Source organism: Pseudophryne corroboree, chromosome 5, assembly GCF_028390025.1.
Source record: "Pseudophryne corroboree isolate aPseCor3 chromosome 5, aPseCor3.hap2, whole genome shotgun sequence".
Taxonomy (NCBI): domain Eukaryota; kingdom Metazoa; phylum Chordata; class Amphibia; order Anura; family Myobatrachidae; genus Pseudophryne; species Pseudophryne corroboree.
The window spans coordinates 526,615,543-526,634,165 of record NC_086448.1 but is presented as its reverse complement, the minus strand read 5'-3'; positions in this window follow the sequence as shown (position 1 = coordinate 526,634,165).

The window sequence follows — 18,623 nt, the reverse complement described above, 5'->3', positions numbered from 1 at the left end:
TATGCTGCATATTATTACTGGCCTTATACACATAATGACACATATAATGCCCCTTTCACATATGCTGCACATTATTAGTGCACTTATACACATAATGACATACATAGTGCTCCTTACACACTTGCCGCACATTATTAATGCATTTATACACATGACACACATAATTCCCCTTACACATATGCCGAACACTACTGAACAACCAACCCACCCACACACAGCACTCACATGGCTGTTAACACTGTGACCTCTGCCTCTGCTTGGATACAGATGTGTCCACATACATCTTGCCTCAATACACCATGCAGGAGATGCCTGGTGTGAGTCAAGTGGCAGCTCTGCTAACGTTGGGCGCTTTTTTGATGAAAATGCATCATATTTACATAAATATGTGGCTAGGATGCACAAGCAGCTTCTGCTGATTAAAATGATATGCAGCATGCCTATAGTCTGTGTGAAACTGTGGCTGTATCTGCATATGAAATGCTACGTTACAGTGATTTCCAGGAATACACTGTAACGTAGCATTTTGTATGCAGCTACAGCCACAGTCACATACAAAATATAGGCATGCTGCATATAATTTTAATCAGCAGAAGCTGCTTGTGCCCCATGGCATACCAAATGCCCTATGCTTTGGCCTAGTTTGCCTATGCCTAAGGCCGACTCTGCTTGTCCTTCACATATACAGTATAGTAAGGCTACTCGGACAAGCAACACTCTATAGCTATGAGAGTCACATCATTTTGGTCCCATTCTATACCAATGACAAATTAATCATGACATTATATAACAAGGGGTAGGGACCTAATGATGTGAAGTGTCCACATCATCAGCAACCTTCAATACTGCATCAAAAGTAACCATGTGTATGTGCCACTTATAATATATATATATATATATATATATATTTATATATGTGTGTGTGTGTGTGTGTGTCATATAGTATATTTATATAAATATATATATATATATATATATATATATATGCATGAAGAAAAGGGCGGCACTCAGAGGCTTTGAAGTAATACCAAGTGTATTTCACAAATAGACCGACGTTTCGGGGCTAGATTACCCCTTTTTTTTTTTTTTCACCTTGACAAAGGGGTAATCTAGCCCCGAAATGTCGGTCTATTTGTGAAATACACTTGGTATTACTTCAAAGCCTCTGAGTGCCGCCCTTTTCTTCATGCATGTTTGGATTTTTATGGAGGGCACCGGAGCAGGTATTGAGTGCAGGAGGGAGTGCCGGTCCGTTTGGAATATATATATATATATATATATATATATATATAGTGATGGAGAGAGTAGATTAGCAAACGTCAGACTGTATATTATCAGAGAAAAAGCAAGTATTAAAAACAAGTCTACGCCGTTATAGATTCTTCTAAGTATGGTTATGCTGTGATATAAACTTTTCTGCAGGTAGGTTGTGATTAATGGCGGAACACTACATCACTGGGATCCATATCAACATCTGTGGGAGCTGAGCTGGTGATGCAATTTGATTTTCCACTGCCCCTGGTTTTTTCAATTAAGCAACTGCCTACACATCTGCAGTTACAGTACATCAAAATAGGGCAGTGTTTTTGGATTCACTGCTGTTGATTTTAATTGAAAGTGGTGCAGGCATTGGTGGAACTAGCGTCATTGCAGTGTAATTGCTAGGCCACCCTAGCAATTGCTAACTGACTGGAGATAAGGGGAACAAACCTAAAAAGCAGATAAAATCCTTGCACATATTGTTTCATGATATGTACTACAGGGTTTTCTCTGTCTTCTGCTGTTTAGCACTCATTCAGAGATGGACGCAGACTGCTGCATATGCAGACACATCTGCGTTCATCTCCTCACATGCTGGGGGCTGCCCAGCACAAGGCAAGACTGCCCAGCATGTGTGAGGATGACTCCCAATGCATCCGTAATTAGATTGCGGACGCATCAGATTTAAAGTTGACCCCTAGAAGCGCAGCCCATATGCGTTGTCAGGCAGTTGGGTGCCATTTATTTAATTGGAGCGGTTGTGTGTGACGTCTTGCAGCCGTCCCGGTAATGGTCCCAGCCTTACCCCGTTCGGCCACCCCACCCTCCAATGCTGTGTCGCCTACCTGCGAACGCCCGCCTCTGTCAATCACATTTTGCCCGCATCCTTTATGGATGCGGTCGCAATGTGTGTGCCCTCGCAGCCGTGATGCGGCCGGTGCGCATGCGCAGTTTGCTTCCATTAGCAAACTGCATTGCGGGTCACATCAGCTGCCACTACAGAATCAGCCCCTAAGTAGAGGCTAGAATATTGGTGCTGCCATAGGCACATATTGCAACGCTAAGTGACCCAGCTGTTACTAAGGGGAGAGGTCACTTACCATCAGCTCTCTTCTCCAGCGCCAGCTTATTCACCTGTAGTTGCCATTATTTGGCTCTCCTTGGTATAGAAGCAGGAAATGAGCTCTCTGTCACTTTTGTCAGTTCACAATAAAATCTGTGTGCTGCAGCTACATGGGAGAGGAGAGTCCACAGTCTCTCCATACCCTCCAACATTTTACACATAACAATCGGTACAAATTAGGAAAGGGGGAATGGCCACGGGTAAAAGAGACGTGGTCACCCCCCCCTTTCCTATACTTTTGCCCTTCTGCTCCACAGGAGGTTTCTGTCCTCCCTGAGCTCACCTTAGGACACCTGCGTTACGGTTTGACAGGTGTACCGCCCCAGTCACGCCCCCTTTCCTATACTTTAAATGCGAATTTGGAGAGTCAAAAATCGGTACCATAAAAAAGGCACTGTACCTGGCAAAAAGTAGAGATGAGCGCCTGAAATTTTTCGGGTTTTGTGTTTTGGTTTTGGGTTCGGTTCCGCGGCCGTGTTTTGGGTTCGACCGCGTTTTGGCAAAACCTCACCGAATTTTTTTTGTCGGATTCGGGTATATTTTGGATTCGGGTGTTTTTTTTAAAAAAACACTAAAAAACAGCTTAAATCATAGAATTTGGGGGTCATTTTGATCCCATATTATTATTAACCTCAAAAACCATAATTTCCACTCATTTTCAGTCTATTCTGAATACCTCACACCTCACAATATTATTTTTAGTCCTAAAATTTGCACCAAGGTCGCTGGATGACTAAGCTAAGCGACACTAGTGGCCGACACAAACACCTGGCCCATCTAGGAGTGGCACTGCAGTGTCACGCAGGATGTCCCTTCCAAAAAACCCTCCCCAATCAGCACATGACGCAAAGAAAAAAAGAGGCGCAATGAGGTAGCTGACTGTGTGAGTAAGATAAGCGACCCTAGTGGCCGACACAAACACCGGGCCCATTTAGGAGTGGCACTGCAGTGTCACGCAGGATGTCCCTTCCAAAAAACCCTCCCCAATCAGCACATGACGCAAAGAAAAAAAGAGGCGCAATGAGGTAGCTGACTGTGTGAGTAAGATAGCGACCCTAGTGGCCGACACAAACACCGGGCCCATTTAGGAGTGGCACTGCAGTGTCACGCAGGATGTCCCTTCCAAAAAACCCTCCCCAATCAGCACATGACGCAAAGAAAAAAAGAGGCGCAATGAGGTAGCTGACTGTGTGAGTAAGATTAGCGACCCTAGTGGCCGACACAAACACCGGGCCCATTTAGGAGTGGCACTGCAGTGTCACGCAGGATGTCCCTTCCAAAAAACCCTCCCCAATCAGCACATGACGCAAAGAAAAAAAGAGGCGCAATGAGGTAGCTGACTGTGTGAGTAAGATTAGCGACCCTAGTGGCCGACACAAACACCGGGCCCATTTAGGAGTGGCACTGCAGTGTCACGCAGGATGTCCCTTCCAAAAAACCCTCCCCAATCAGCACATGACGCAAAGAAAAAAAGAGGCGCAATGAGGTAGCTGACTGTGTGAGTAAGATTAGCGACCCTAGTGGCCGACACAAACACCGGGCCCATTTAGGAGTGGCACTGCAGTGTCACGCAGGATGTCCCTTCCAAAAAACCCTCCCCAATCAGCACATGACGCAAAGAAAAAAAGAGGCGCAATGAGGTAGCTGACTGTGTGAGTAAGATTAGCGACCCTAGTGGCCGACACAAACACCGGGCCCATTTAGGAGTGGCACTGCAGTGTCACGCAGGATGTCCCTTCCAAAAAACCCTCCCCAATCAGCACATGACGCAAAGAAAAAAAGAGGCGCAATGAGGTAGCTCCCACCCACCCTTATGTTGTATAAACAAAACAGGACATGCACACTTTAACCAACCCATCATTTCAGTGACAGGGTCTGCCACACGACTGTGACTGATATGACGGGTTGGTTTGGACCCCCCCCAAAAAGAAGCAATTAATCTCTCCTTGCACAAACTGGCTCTACAGAGGCAAGATGTCCACCTCATCATCACCCTCCGATATATCACCGTGTACATCCCCCTCCTCACAGATTATCAATTCGTCCCCACTGGAATCCACCATCTCAGCTCCCTGTGTACTTTGTGGAGGCAATTGCTGCTGGTCAATGTCTCCGCGGAGGAATTGATTATAATTCATTTTAATGAACATCATCTTCTCCACATTTTCTGGATGTAACCTCGTACGCCGATTGCTGACAAGGTGAGCAGCGGCACTAAACACTCTTTCGGAGTACACACTTGTGGGAGGGCAACTTAGGTAGAATAAAGCCAGTTTGTGCAATGGCCTCCAAATTGCCTCTTTTTCCTGCCAGTATAAGTATGGACTGTGTGACGTGCCTACTTGGATGCGGTCACTCATATAATCCTCCACCATTCTTTCAATGGTGAGAGAATCATATGCAGTGACAGTAGACGACATGTCCGTAATCGTTGTCAGGTCCTTCAGTCCGGACCAGATGTCAGCATCAGCAGTCGCTCCAGACTGCCCTGCATCACCGCCAGCGGGTGGGCTCGGAATTCTGAGCCTTTTCCTCGAACCCCCAGTTGCGGGAGAATGTGAAGGAGGAGATGTTGACAGGTCGCGTTCCGCTTGACTTGACAATTTTCTCACCAGCAGGTCTTTCAACCCCAGCAGACTTGTGTCTGCCGGAAAGAGAGATCCAAGGTAGGCTTTAAATCTAGGATCGAGCACGGTGGCCAAAATGTAGTGCTCTGATTTCAACAGATTGACCACCCGTGAATCCTTGTTAAGCGAATTAAGGGCTCCATCCACAAGTCCCACATGCCTAGCGGAATCGCTCCGTGTTAGCTCCTCCTTCAATGTCTCCAGCTTCTTCTGCAAAAGCCTGATGAGGGGAATGACCTGACTCAGGCTGGCAGTGTCTGAACTGACTTCACGTGTGGCAAGTTCAAAGGGCATCAGAACCTTGCACAACGTTGAAATCATTCTCCACTGCGCTTGAGACAGGTACATTCCACCTCATATATCGTGCTCAATTGTATAGGCTTGAATGGCCTTTTGCTGCTCCTCCAACCTCTGAAGCATATAGAGGGTTGAATTCCACCTCGTTACCACTTCTTGCTTCAGATGATGGCAGGGCAGGTTCAGTAGTTTTTGGTGGTGCTCCAGTCTTCTGTATGTGGTGCCTGTACGCCGAAAGTGTCCTGCAATTTTTCTGGCCACCGACAGCATCTCTTGCACGCCCCAGTCGTTTTTTAAATAATTCTGCACCACCAAATTCAAGGTATGTGCAAAACATGGGACGTGCTGGAATTTGCCCATATTTAATGCACACACAATATTGCTGGCGTTGTCCGATGCCACAAATCCACAGGAGAGTCCAATTGGGGTAAGCCATTCCGCGATGATCTTCCTCAGTTGCCGTAAGAGGTTTTCAGCTGTGTGCGTATTCTGGAAACCGGTGATACAAAGCGTAGCCTGCCTAGGAAAGAGTTGGCGTTTGCGAGATGCTGCTACTGGTGCCGCCGCTGCTGTTCTTGCGGCGGGAGTCCATACATCTACCCAGTGGGCTGTCACAGTCATATAGTCCTGACCCTGCCCTGCTCCACTTGTCCACATGTCCGTGGTTAAGTGGACATTGGGTACAACTGCATTTTTTAGGACACTGGTGAGTCTTTTTCTGACGTCCGTGTACATTCTCGGTATCGCCTGCCTAGAGAAGTGGAACCTAGATGGTATTTGGTAACGGGGGCACACTGCCTCAATAAATTGTCTAGTTCCCTGTGAACTAACGGCGGATACCGGACACACGTCTAACACCAACATAGTTGTCAAGGCCTCAGTTATCCGCTTTGCAGCAGGATGACTGCTGTGATATTTCATCTTCCTCGCAAAGGACTGTTGAACAGTCAATTGCTTACTGGAAGTAGTACAAGTGGGCTTACGACTTCCCCTCTGGGATGACCATCGACTCCCAGCAGCAACAACAGCAGCGCCAGCAGCAGTAGGCGTTACACGCAAGGATGCATCGGAGGAATCCCAGGCAGGAGAGGACTCGTCAGAATTGCCAGTGACATTGCCTGCAGGACTATTGGCATTCCTGGGGAAGGAGGAAATTGACACTGAGGGAGTTGGTGGGGTGGTTTGCGTGAGCTTGGTTACAAGAGGAAGGGATTTACTGGTCAGTGGACTGCTTCCGCTGTCACCCAAAGTTTTTGAACTTGTCACTGACTTATTATGAATGCGCTGCAGGTGACGTATAAGGGAGGATGTTCCGAGGTGGTTAACGTCCTTACCCCTACTTATTACAGCTTGACAAAGGGAACACACGGCTTGACACCTGTTGTCCGCATTTCTGTTGAAATAGTTCCACACCGAAGAGCTGATTTTTTTGGTATTTTCACCAGGCATGTCAACGGCCATATTCCTCCCACGGACAACAGGTGTCTCCCCGGGTGCCTGACTTAAACAAACCACCTCACCATCAGAATCCTCCTGGTCAATTTCCTCCCCAGCGCCAGCAACACCCATATCCTCCTCATCCTGGTGTACTTCAACACTGACATCTTAATCTGACTATCAGGAACTGGACTGCGGGTGCTCCTTCCAGCACTTGCAGGGGGCGTGCAAATGGTGGAAGGCGCATGCTCTTCACGTCCAGTGTTGGGAAGGTCAGGCATCGCAACCGACACAATTGGACTCTCCTTGTGGATTTGGGATTTCGAAGAACGCACAGTTCTTTGCGGTGCTACTGCTTTTGCCAGCTTGAGTCTTTTCATTTTTCTAGCGAGAGGCTGAGTGCCTCCATCCTCATGTGAAGCTGAACCACTAGCCATGAACATAGGCCAGGGCCTCAGCCGTTCCTTGCCACTCCGTGTGGTAAATCGCATATTGGCAAGTTTACGCTTCTCCTCCGACAATTTTATTTTAGGTTTTGGAGTCCTTTTTTTACTGATATTTGGTGTTTTGGATTTGACATGCTCTGTACTATGACATTGGGCATCGGCCTTGGCAGACGACGTTGCTGGCATTTCATCGTCTCGGCCATGACTAGTGGCAGCAGCTTCAGCACGAGGTGGAAGTGGATCTTGATCTTTCCCTAATTTTGGAACCTCAACATTTTTGTTCTCCATATTTTAATAGGCACAACTAAAAGGCACCTCAGGTAAACAATGGAGATGGATGGATACTAGTATACAATTATGGACGGACTGCCGAGTGCCGACACAGAGGTAGCTACAGCCGTGAACTACCGTACTGTGTCTGCTGCTAATATAGACTGGTTGATAAAGAGATGTCGTAGTATGTATGTATGAAGAAGAAAGAAAAAAAAACCACGGTTAGGTGGTATACAATTAAGGACGGACTGCCGAGTGCCGACACAGAGGTAGCCACAGCCGTGAACTACCGTACTGTACTGTGTCTGCTGCTAATATAGACTGGTTGATAAAGAGATGTCATAGTATGTATGTATGAAGAAGAAAGAAAAAAAAACCACGGGTAGGTGGTATACAATTATGGACGGACTGCCGAGTGCCGACACAGAGGTAGCCACAGCCGTGAACTACCGTACTGTACTGTGTCTGCTGCTAATATAGACTGGTTGATAAAGAGATGTAGTAGTATGTATGTATAAAGAAGAAAGAAAAAAAAAACACGGGTAGGTGGTATACAATTATGGACGGACTGCCGAGTGCCGACACAGAGGTAGCCACAGCCGTGAACTACCGTACTGTACTGTGTCTGCTGCTAATATAGACTGGTTGATAAAGAGATGTCGTAGTATGTATGTATGAAGAAGAAAGAAAAAAAAACCACGGTTAGGTGGTATACAATTATGGACGGACTGCCGAGTGCCGACACAGAGGTAGCCACAGCCGTGAACTACCGTACTGTACTGTGTCTGCTGCTAATATAGACTGGTTGATAAAGAGATGTCGTAGTATGTATGTATAAAGAAGAAAGAAAAAAAAAACCACGGTTAGGTGGTATACAATTATGGACGGACTGCCGAGTGCCGACACAGAGGTAGCCACAGCCGTGAACTACCGTACTGTACTGTGTCTGCTGCTAATATAGACTGGTTGATAAAGAGATGTCGTAGTATGTATGTATGAAGAAGAAAGAAAAAAAAACCACGGTTAGGTGGTATACAATTATGGACGGACTGCCGAGTGCCGACACAGAGGTAGCCACAGCCGTGAACTACCGTACTGTACTGTGTCTGCTGCTAATATAGACTGGTTGATAAAGAGATGTCGTAGTATGTATGTATAAAGAAGAAAGAAAAAAAAACCACGGTTAGGTGGTATACAATTATGGACGGACTGCCGAGTGCCGACACAGAGGTAGCCACAGCCGTGAACTACCGTACTGTACTGTGTCTGCTGCTAATATAGACTGGTTGATAAAGAGATGTAGTAGTATGTATGTATAAAGAAGAAAGAAAAAAAAAACCACGGGTAGGTGGTATACAATTATGGATGGACTGCCGAGTGCCGACACAGAGGTAGCTACAGCCGTGAACTACCGTACTGTGTCTGCTGCGACTGGATGATAAATAATGATATAAAAAATATATATATATCACTACTGCAGCCGGACAGGTATATATATTATATAATGACGGACCTGCTGGACACTGTCTGTCAGCAGAATGAGTTTTTTATAGAATAAAAAAAAAACACCACACAAGTGAAGTCACACGACGAGTGTTTAACTTTTTCAGGCAATCACAATATAGTATACTACTAACTATACTGGTGGTCAGTGTGGTCAGGTCACTGGTCAGTCACACTGGCAGTGGCACTCCTGCAGCAAAAGTGTGCACTGTTTAATTTTAATATAATATGTACTCCTGGCTCCTGCTATAACCTATAACTGGCACTGCAGTGCTCCCCAGTCTCCCCCACAATTATAAGCTGTGTGAGCTGAGCACAGTCAGATATATAATATATACATAGATGATGCAGCACACTGGGCTGAGCAGTGCACACAGATATGGTATGTGACTGTCTTGTACTCCTGGCTCCTGCTATAACCTATAACTGGCACTGCAGTGCTCCCCAGTCTCCCCCACAATTATAAGCTGTGTGAGCTGAGCACAGTCAGATATATAATATATACATAGATGATGCAGGCATGCAGCACACTGGGCTGAGCAGTGCACACAGATATGGTATGTGACTGAGTCACTGTGTGTACCGTTTTTTTCAGGCAGAGAACGGATATATTAAATAAAACAACTGCACTGCTGGTGGTCACTGCGGTCAGTCACTAAACTCTGCACTCTCTTCTACAGTATCAGCCTCAGGTCAATCTCTCTCTCTCCTAATCTAAATGGAGAGGACGCCAGCCACGTCCTCTCCCTATCAATCTCAATGCACGTGTGAAAATGGCGGCGACGCGCGGCTCCTTATATAGAATCTGAGTCTCGCGAGAATCCGACAGCGTCATGATGACGTTCGGGCGCGCGAGCAAGGCGGGAAGATCCGAGTCGCTCGGACCCGTGAAAAAAAACATGAAGTTCGTGCGGGTTCGGATTCAGAGAAACCGAACCCGCTCATCTCTAGCAAAAAGTATGGTCTCTCTATCTGCTGACACAAACAAGGGGGTGACCTAATGTTCACTGTCCTCGGTGTACACATTTTAGTAACAATTGCACTAACTGGCTCCTTCTTTACACTGATAACAGGCAAAACAGAAAAGTCATTATCTCCATGATAACGGTATTTTTAGTACATGTACACCCGAGTTTTGGAAAAAGTAATAGAGTGTAAAAAATGGTGATTTGCCTTTTGCACTTCCTGATAGGAGGATCTATTAATATATACGTGGCTTTCCCTAATCTATCTATTAACTCATCCTCTCTGAACAGGATAAGTGTCGAACTTTAATTTACAGTTACAAATGGGGCAGATGGAGCAGCAGCTCTAGCTCCCCCTTGAAAATAGGCCCACAGCCCGCAGCAGTGAAATCCCATAATCGTCGGCATTAGAATGAGTCACAGTGACTCATTGTATGTCGCAGTCGCCACCAGCAGTGCACCTCGCCAGATGCCAGAGAAGGTGACCTAGTCTGTGTATACATAAAAATCCCAGGTGAAGTGGGAGGAGGGGCCGCTCTCCTCTCGAGCACCTCCTCCGGGTCCTCCCCCTAGACTATCAGCGGTGCTCGTGCTTCTGTCTGTGCTTAGTGACGCAACTGCCCAGCCAGGGTGGAGGAGGAGCCACTCTCCTCTCTACTCACAGCTCCTCCCACCCAGACTTAGTGTGGCTGAAGAGGACACCCCGGCAGGATGGAGAGGAGGCTCCTCTCCCAATTCCTCCACTTTCCCACTAGGGCTCAAGGAGATGGCTGGTCTCAGGGGCAGGATGCCAGCTGACCCCTGGGCCAGTACTAAAGTAGCAGATTAGGGTCCAGACACACAGCAGCATGGTCACAGTTGGCAGGGTTTCAGTCAGGGGCGTAGCCATGCAGATCACAGTATAAGGCAATATACAGGTATGTGTATTGCCTTTTGCTAATACAATTTACAGCTGCTGCTGTTGCATTAGGGCTGTACAGAGGCTGCAGCTGTACAGAGGCGCCACACTATTTATTCTTTCTCCAGGGGGGTCATGGGCCCCCAAGAGGGAAAATAGTTGTTTGTATGCCGGTTGTCGGGATTCCAGCGCCGGTATACTGAGCGCCGGGATCCCAACAGGCGGCATACTGCATGCCACCCCTTTAGATGCCATGGGTGTGCCAATTTTTATTTTTTGATGCTTGGGGAAACGTTCTTTGACCCAAAAAGTGATTTTTCATACAAAATACGATATCACTTAGATTGCAATAACTGCTATATAGTGTGCATAATCTCTAACCCCTGCAAGTTGTTATATGTCGGAAAGACAATACCAGCTCTTAAAGAGAGAATTTTAATGCACCAGTCCTCTATTAAGAAAGCTCAAAGTCTTTTGGATACCAATACTCCACCAGTTGCTAGACATTTTGTCTCTTTGGGACATACAAATAGAGGCTTTTGGTGCATGCCGATTGATTGCATTTCACCGTTAATGCGGGATGGTGACCGCAATAGACTTGCTACAGTGAGAAGCATATTGGATTGCCCGTCTAGACACAGTTGCCCAGGGTGGGCTCAATGAAAGCCAGGGCTTCGGTTGCTTTCTGTATCACTGTACTCTCTCCCAATGATTTACTGCATCATTCTTGTGTCCTCTGTGCTGCTTCCTTTGCTCTTTTATATATATTTTTTTACATGTTTGTAAGTCCAGTAACACGTTTTGTACTCTATATGCCTGTACATTAACTATTGTTTATATGTGTACTGATAATTACTGTGGTTTCCATGTTTTGTTAATGTATTTATTACAGATGAGCGGGTTCGGTTCCTCGAGATCTGAACCCCCCCGAACTTCACCTATTTTACACGGTTCCGAGGCAGCCTCGGATCTTCCCGCCTTGCTCGGTTAACCCGAGCGCGCCCGAACATCATCATCCCGCTGTCGTATTCTCTCGAGATTCGTATTCTATATAAGGAGCCGCGCGTCGCTGCCATTTTCACTCATGCTTGGGAGATGATAACGAGAGGACATGGCTGTGTTCTCTCAGTTTCTGTGTTCATTGTTCAATGTGCTGCAAATATCTGTGCTCAGTGTGCTGCAAATATCTACGTTCTCTGCCTGAAAATGCTCCATATCTGTGCTGCATTGTAGGAGGACAGTGCAGAATTTTGCTGACCGCCAGTATATATATATAGCAGTACGGTACAGTAGTCCATTGCTCTACCTCTGTGTTGTCAAGTATACTATCCATATCTGTGCTGCATTGTAGTTCTGCGCAGTATATAGTAGGAGGACAGTGCAGAATTTTGCTGACCACCAGTATATATATATATATATAGCAGTACGGTACAGTAGTCCATTGCTCTACCTCTATGTCATCAAGTATACTATCCATATCTGTGCTGCATTGTAGTTGTCGCAGTATATAGTAGGAGGACAGTGCAGAATTTTGCTGACCACCAGTATATATATATATAGCAGTACAGTACAGTAGTCCATTACTCTACCTCTGTGTCAAGTATACTATCCATATCTGTGCTGCATTGTAGTTGTGCGCAGTATATAGTAGGAGTCAGTGCAGAATTTTGCTGACCACCAGTATATATATATAGCAGTACGGTACAGTAGTCCATTGCTCTACCTCTGTGTCATCTAGTATACTATCCATATCTGTGCTGCATTGTAGTTGTGCGCAGTATATAGTAGGAGGACAGTGCAGAATTTTGCTGACCACCAGTATATATATATATATATATAGCAGTACGGTACAGTAGTCCATTGCTCTACCTCTGTGTCGTCAAGTATACTATCCATATCTGTGCTGCATTATAGTTGTGCGTAGTTTATAGTAGGAGGACAGTGCAGAATTTTGCTGACCACCAGTATGTATATATATATATATATATATATATATATATATAGCAGTACGGTACAGTAGTCCATTGCTCTACCTCTATGTCGTCAAGTATACTATCCATATCTGTGCTGCATTGTAGTTGTGCGCAGTATATAGTAGGAGGATAGTGCAGAATTTTGCTGACAACCAGTATATATATATATATATATAGCAGTACGGTACAGTAGGCCATTGCTATTGATATATTACTGGCATATAATTCCACATATTAAAAGATGGAGAACAAAAATGTGGAGGGAGGCCGGCCACTTGGGTCGCTTAGCTTAGCCATCCAGCGACCTTGGTGCACCTCTTTTTTTATTTGCATCATGTGCTGTTTGGGGACAATTTTTTTAAGTGCCATCCTGTCTGGCACTGCAGTGCCAATCCTAGATGGGCCAGGTGTTTGTGCCTGCCACTTGGGTCGCTTAGCTTAGCCATCCAGCGACCTTGGTGCACCTCTTTTTTTCTTTGCATCGTATGCTGTTTGGGGACAATTTTTTTAAGTACCATCCTGTCTGGCACTGCAGTGCCACTCCTAGATGGGCCAGGTGTTTGTGCCGGCAACTTGGGTCGCTTAGCTTAGCCATCCAGCGACCTCGGTGCAAATTATATGACTAAAAACAATATTGTGAGGTATGAGGTGTTCAGAATAGACTGGAAATGAGTGGAAATTATGGTTATTGAGGTTAATAATACTATGGGATCAAAATGACCCCCAAATTCTTTGATTTAAGATGTTTTTGAGAAGTTTTTGAAAAAAACCACCCGAATCCAAAACACACCCGAATCCGACAAAAAATTTTCAGGCAGGTTTTGCCAAAACGCGTCCGAATCCAAATAGGGGGCGCAGCTTGTTGAAATGGGTGTGGCTTTGCATAAAGGGGCGTGGCATTGCATGAAAAGACTACTTTAAGCCCAATTTTGCTGCCTGCATGCCCAGGCGTTGGCCACCACAGGAAAGAAAAATAATCCGGATTCATGCCCCTTACATTATTTGTCATTTTTCCTCCTTATAGTAATGCCCAGTATACATTATGCCACATACTGCAATGGCCCTTAGACATTATGCCACACACAATAATGCCCATGACACAATATGCACACACCATAATGCCGCCGACACATTATGCCACACACCGTGATGCCTGTGACACATTATGACAGGAATCGCAATGCCCGTTATACATTATGCTACACACTGCAATGCCCCTGACACATTATAGCACATACAATGCCTGTGACACATTATGACACACACCGCAATGACCGTGAGACATTATACCACACACCACAATGCCCGTGATATAGTATACAACACACACCGTAATGCCTGACACATTATGACACACACCGCAATGTTCGTGATACAATGTGCCACACACTGCAATGACCCTGAGACATTATACCACACACCACAATGCCCGTGATATAGTATACCACACACCGTAATGCCTGACACATTATAACACACACCGCAATGTTCGTGATACAATGTGCCACACACTGCAATGACCCTGAGACATTATACCACATACCACAATGCCCGTAATATAGTACACCACACACCAGAGGCGTCACTAGGGTTGGTGTCACCCGGTGTGGTAACTCATGGTGTCACCCCCCATAGACCTCCTCCCATATCACACCACACGGAATCCTTAAAAATGTTTTTGTACTAGTTTTACTTGTAAATCATAATTCCTGTATATCACTGAATGCGATGGCAATAGTAGTGACATAAGACCCTATTCAGGTTGTTTTGCATATTCTGCTAAAAAGCAGAATCTGCAATCATTTCTGTAGCATGCTGGGGTCCGTCCAGCATGCTAATTGGCATCCAGCGATGCGATCTCAATTATTTTGCGATCACATCGCTGAAGCAGATACGAAGGATGTCCCCCTGCAGACGCAGCCAGGCTGCGTATGCAGGCAATGCACCTCCATTTTTCGGGTTGCAGTGGGTGCGTGTGATGTCACATAGTCGCCCCAAAAAGCTCTGATCTCCTTTTTCAACCACGTCCCGCTATGCCGGCCCCCAATGCCCGCCACTGTCAATGAAAGTGCAGTCCTTTAGGGATACGACCGCACTTTGCACGCGCACTTTGATTGCATGCTCACTGTCACCATGGCGCATTTTAGCAAAAATCACTTGATTGCGATTATTGCTAAAATTGAATGCGACCAGAATTAGGTCCATAATTGAGTATGAGCCGAAATTCACATTATAGCACACAGTATGAGCCGAAATTCACATTATACCATACAGTATGAGCCGAAAGTCACATTATAGAACACAGAATGAGCTGAAATTCACATTATAGAACACAGAATGAGCCGAAATTCACATTATAGAACACAGAATGAGCCGAAATTCACATCATAGAACACAGAATGAGCCGAAATACACACCATAGAACACAGAATGAGCCGAAATTCACATTATAGCACACAGAATGAGCCGAAATTCACATCATAGAACACAGAATGAGCCGAAATTCACATTATAGCACACAGAATGAGCCGAAATTCACATTATAGCACACAGAATGAGCCGAAATTCACATTATAGCACACGGTATGAGCCAAAATTCACATTATACCACACATTGGCCCTCATTCCGAGTTGTTCGGTCGTTAGCTGCTTTTAGCAGCATTGCACACGCTAAGCCGCCGCCCTCTGGGAGTGAATCTTAGCTTAGCAGAATAGCGAACGAAAGATTCGCAAAATAGCGAATAGAAATTTCTTAGCAGTTTCTGAGTAGCTCCAGACCTACTCACAAATAGCGATCAATTCAGGCCGTTTCATTCCTGGTTTGACGTCACACACACGCCCAGCGTCCGGCCAACCACTCCCCCGTTTCTTCAGACACTCCCGCGTTTTTCCGCACACTCCCAGAAAACGGACAGTTTCCGCCCAGAAACAACCACTTCCTGTCAATCACACAACAATCACTTCAACGATGAAAAATCTTAGTTCGGGCGTGAGTAAATCTACTAAGTTTTGAGCACCATGCGCATTTTTGCCTTAATCGCTCCGTAGCGAAAATCGGCAACGAGCGAACAACTTGGAATGACCTCCATGGGGGCAGATGTATTATCATTACCTTAAAGAGCCTTATTTCCGCCTTGGCACTTCACCGCTTTTTCGGGTTGATCTGCCGTCACATATCACCTGGATGTATGATTTCCTGGCCTGGCCTCATAACGATGCGCTATGTCTGGCCCCAGGTGAAGTGCACTAATGACTCATAGCGCCGATTGGTGCGCTCCAGCGCATGCGTACTAGTACCTATTCCCACTATCCCCCACGCCAGACATGTTTTTTTTTTCTTTCCGGCATTACCTCTGCTCCGGCGCATGCACAGTAGGCCGCCTTCTGCACGGGCGTAGTGTGTTGTGCGTTTCTGCGAAAGGCATGCCGGGAGTATGTGACGGCGCCATCCACATCTCCCAGCGTACCCTGCCCTAGTATGCCGACGCACTAATGAGGAGCATTAAAGTTTAATCAAAAAGAACCAAAAAAAAAAAGATTCTTTAAGAACAGAGCCAACGCCAGCCCCAACCTGACAAAGTGACCGGAAGGGGGTAACGCGCGGTAAGGAGCTACCTGAGCCTTTGTACATCAGGTAGCCATCGCCTTCCTATGCACACAGTGCGCCAGACGATACTGCTGTATGTGCTTTGTGCATTTGTTAAAACCCAGATGTTAGCCGCTTCTTAGCGCACGTTCTGACGTCTGCCCCAGTATGAGCAGAAAATCACATTATAGCACACGGTATGAGCAGAAATTCACATTATAGCACACGGTATGAGCAGAAATTCACATTATAGCACACGGTATGAGCAGAAATTCACATTATAGCACACGGTATGAGCAGAAATTCACATTATAGCACACAGTATGAGCCGAAATTCACATTATAGCACACAGTATGAGCCGAAATTCAGGGAGAGGGAGAGTGACAGCAGGGACATAGGGACAGGGACAGAGGTACAGTGACAGAGAGATAGTGACAGCAGGGAAAGTGAGAGACAGCAGTGACAGGGAGAGTGACAGGGACATAGAGAAGCAGGGTAAGTACCTGAGCAGCGGAGGGGGGTGTAGTTGGCAGCGGTGCAGAGTTGAAGGCCCTGGGCAGCGGAGGAAGTGGGGGGCGGTGTGCAGAACGTGGCCGGCGGCGGTGAGGAGAATGGCAAGCCGCAAGCGGTGCCGGCGCGATTGATGACATCATGAGGAGTGACGTACAGCGACCGGCATCCTGGCTCAGTAACCCTGTCAGTATGGACCTGGCGGCAGCGGTGTTCAGGCAGGGGTTTGAGTCAGCAGGGGGATGCGATCATAACTGTGCCGCGGCGACATCCTCTTGTTGCAGGTGGGGGTGTATGATTTTGAGTCAGCGGGGGTGCGATCTTAACTGTAGTGCTTGGTGCCGGACGGCAAATAGAGCACTGCAGTTACGATCGCACTCCCGCCGACTCAAAATCATACACCCCCGCCTGCAACAAGAGGACGCCGCCTGCCGCGGCACAGTTACGATCGTGCACGCCCCCCCCTCCCCTTCCCCCTGCAAGGGGCGTGTTCACCGTGGCCGGGTCCATGCATACTGACACATTGACAGTGTCAGTGTCATGATAGGAAAGCAGCAGGTGCGAGGTGTGCGGCTCGTTTGGTGTCACCCCATTGAAGGGTGACACCCGGGTGCGGCACGCACCCCCCGCACCCGCCTCATGACGCCACTGCCACACACCGTAATGCCTGTGGCACATACCGCAATGCCCGTTATACCCTATGCCACACACTGCAATGCCCGTTATACATTATGCCACACTGCAATGCCCCTGAGACATTATACCACATACCACAATGCCCGTGATACATTATGCCACACACCGTAATGCCTGTGACACATTATGCTACACACCGCAATGCCCATTACACATTAAGTCCTACAGTAAGGCTTCTAATTACTTTTAAATTACCTGCTTGTTGCCAGGGGTTTCATGCTCTTGGTTCCATGCACGGTGCCAGGGGTTTTCATGCTCAGGGTGTCATGCTTGTTGCCAGGGGTTTCATGCACTGGGTGTCAAGCTCGTTGCCAGGGGTTTCATGCTCTTGGTTCCATGCACGGTGCCAGGGGTTTTCATGCTCAGGGTGTCATGCTCATTGCCAGGGGTTTCATGCACTGGGTGTCATGTTCGTTGCCAGGGCTTTCATGCCCTGGGTGTCATGCTCATTGCTAGGGGGTAATGCTTGTTGCCAGGGCTGTGTTCCCAGTGCCACATATGCCCCCAGTGCCAGATATTCCCCCACAGTGCCACATATGCCCCCCAAGTGCCAAATATGCTCCCCCTCCCCCAGTGCCAGGTACAGTTCCCCCCTTCCGATCCCCTGCTGTTTTGTGAAGGAGGGACACGGAGGGCACAACGCGCGCCTCTCCTGTGTCCCTCCTGCGTTTCCAGCGTGTCTGTTAAAGTAAGTGCCGGTTGATGAGCCAATCAGAGCTCACGAATGGGCACTTCATTCAATAGACACACCGGAGACACAGGAGGGACACAGGAGAGTGCGCGCTGTGCCCTCCGTGTCCCTCCTTCACAGCAGGCTAGGGAAGGAGGGAGACAGCAGATTGACATGCGGATGTCTCGTCCGCATGTCAATCTGCGCTAAATCAGTGGCGGCGCCCCCAGCAGCCCTGCGCCTCCAAGCCACCATGAGGGCTGCGGGGGCAGTAGTTACGCCACTGCTCGTATGCTCTCTGGTGCCGCTCTTTTGTTTAGAGCGCTGCCATTGAGCTTATATGTTGAGTGTACTACTC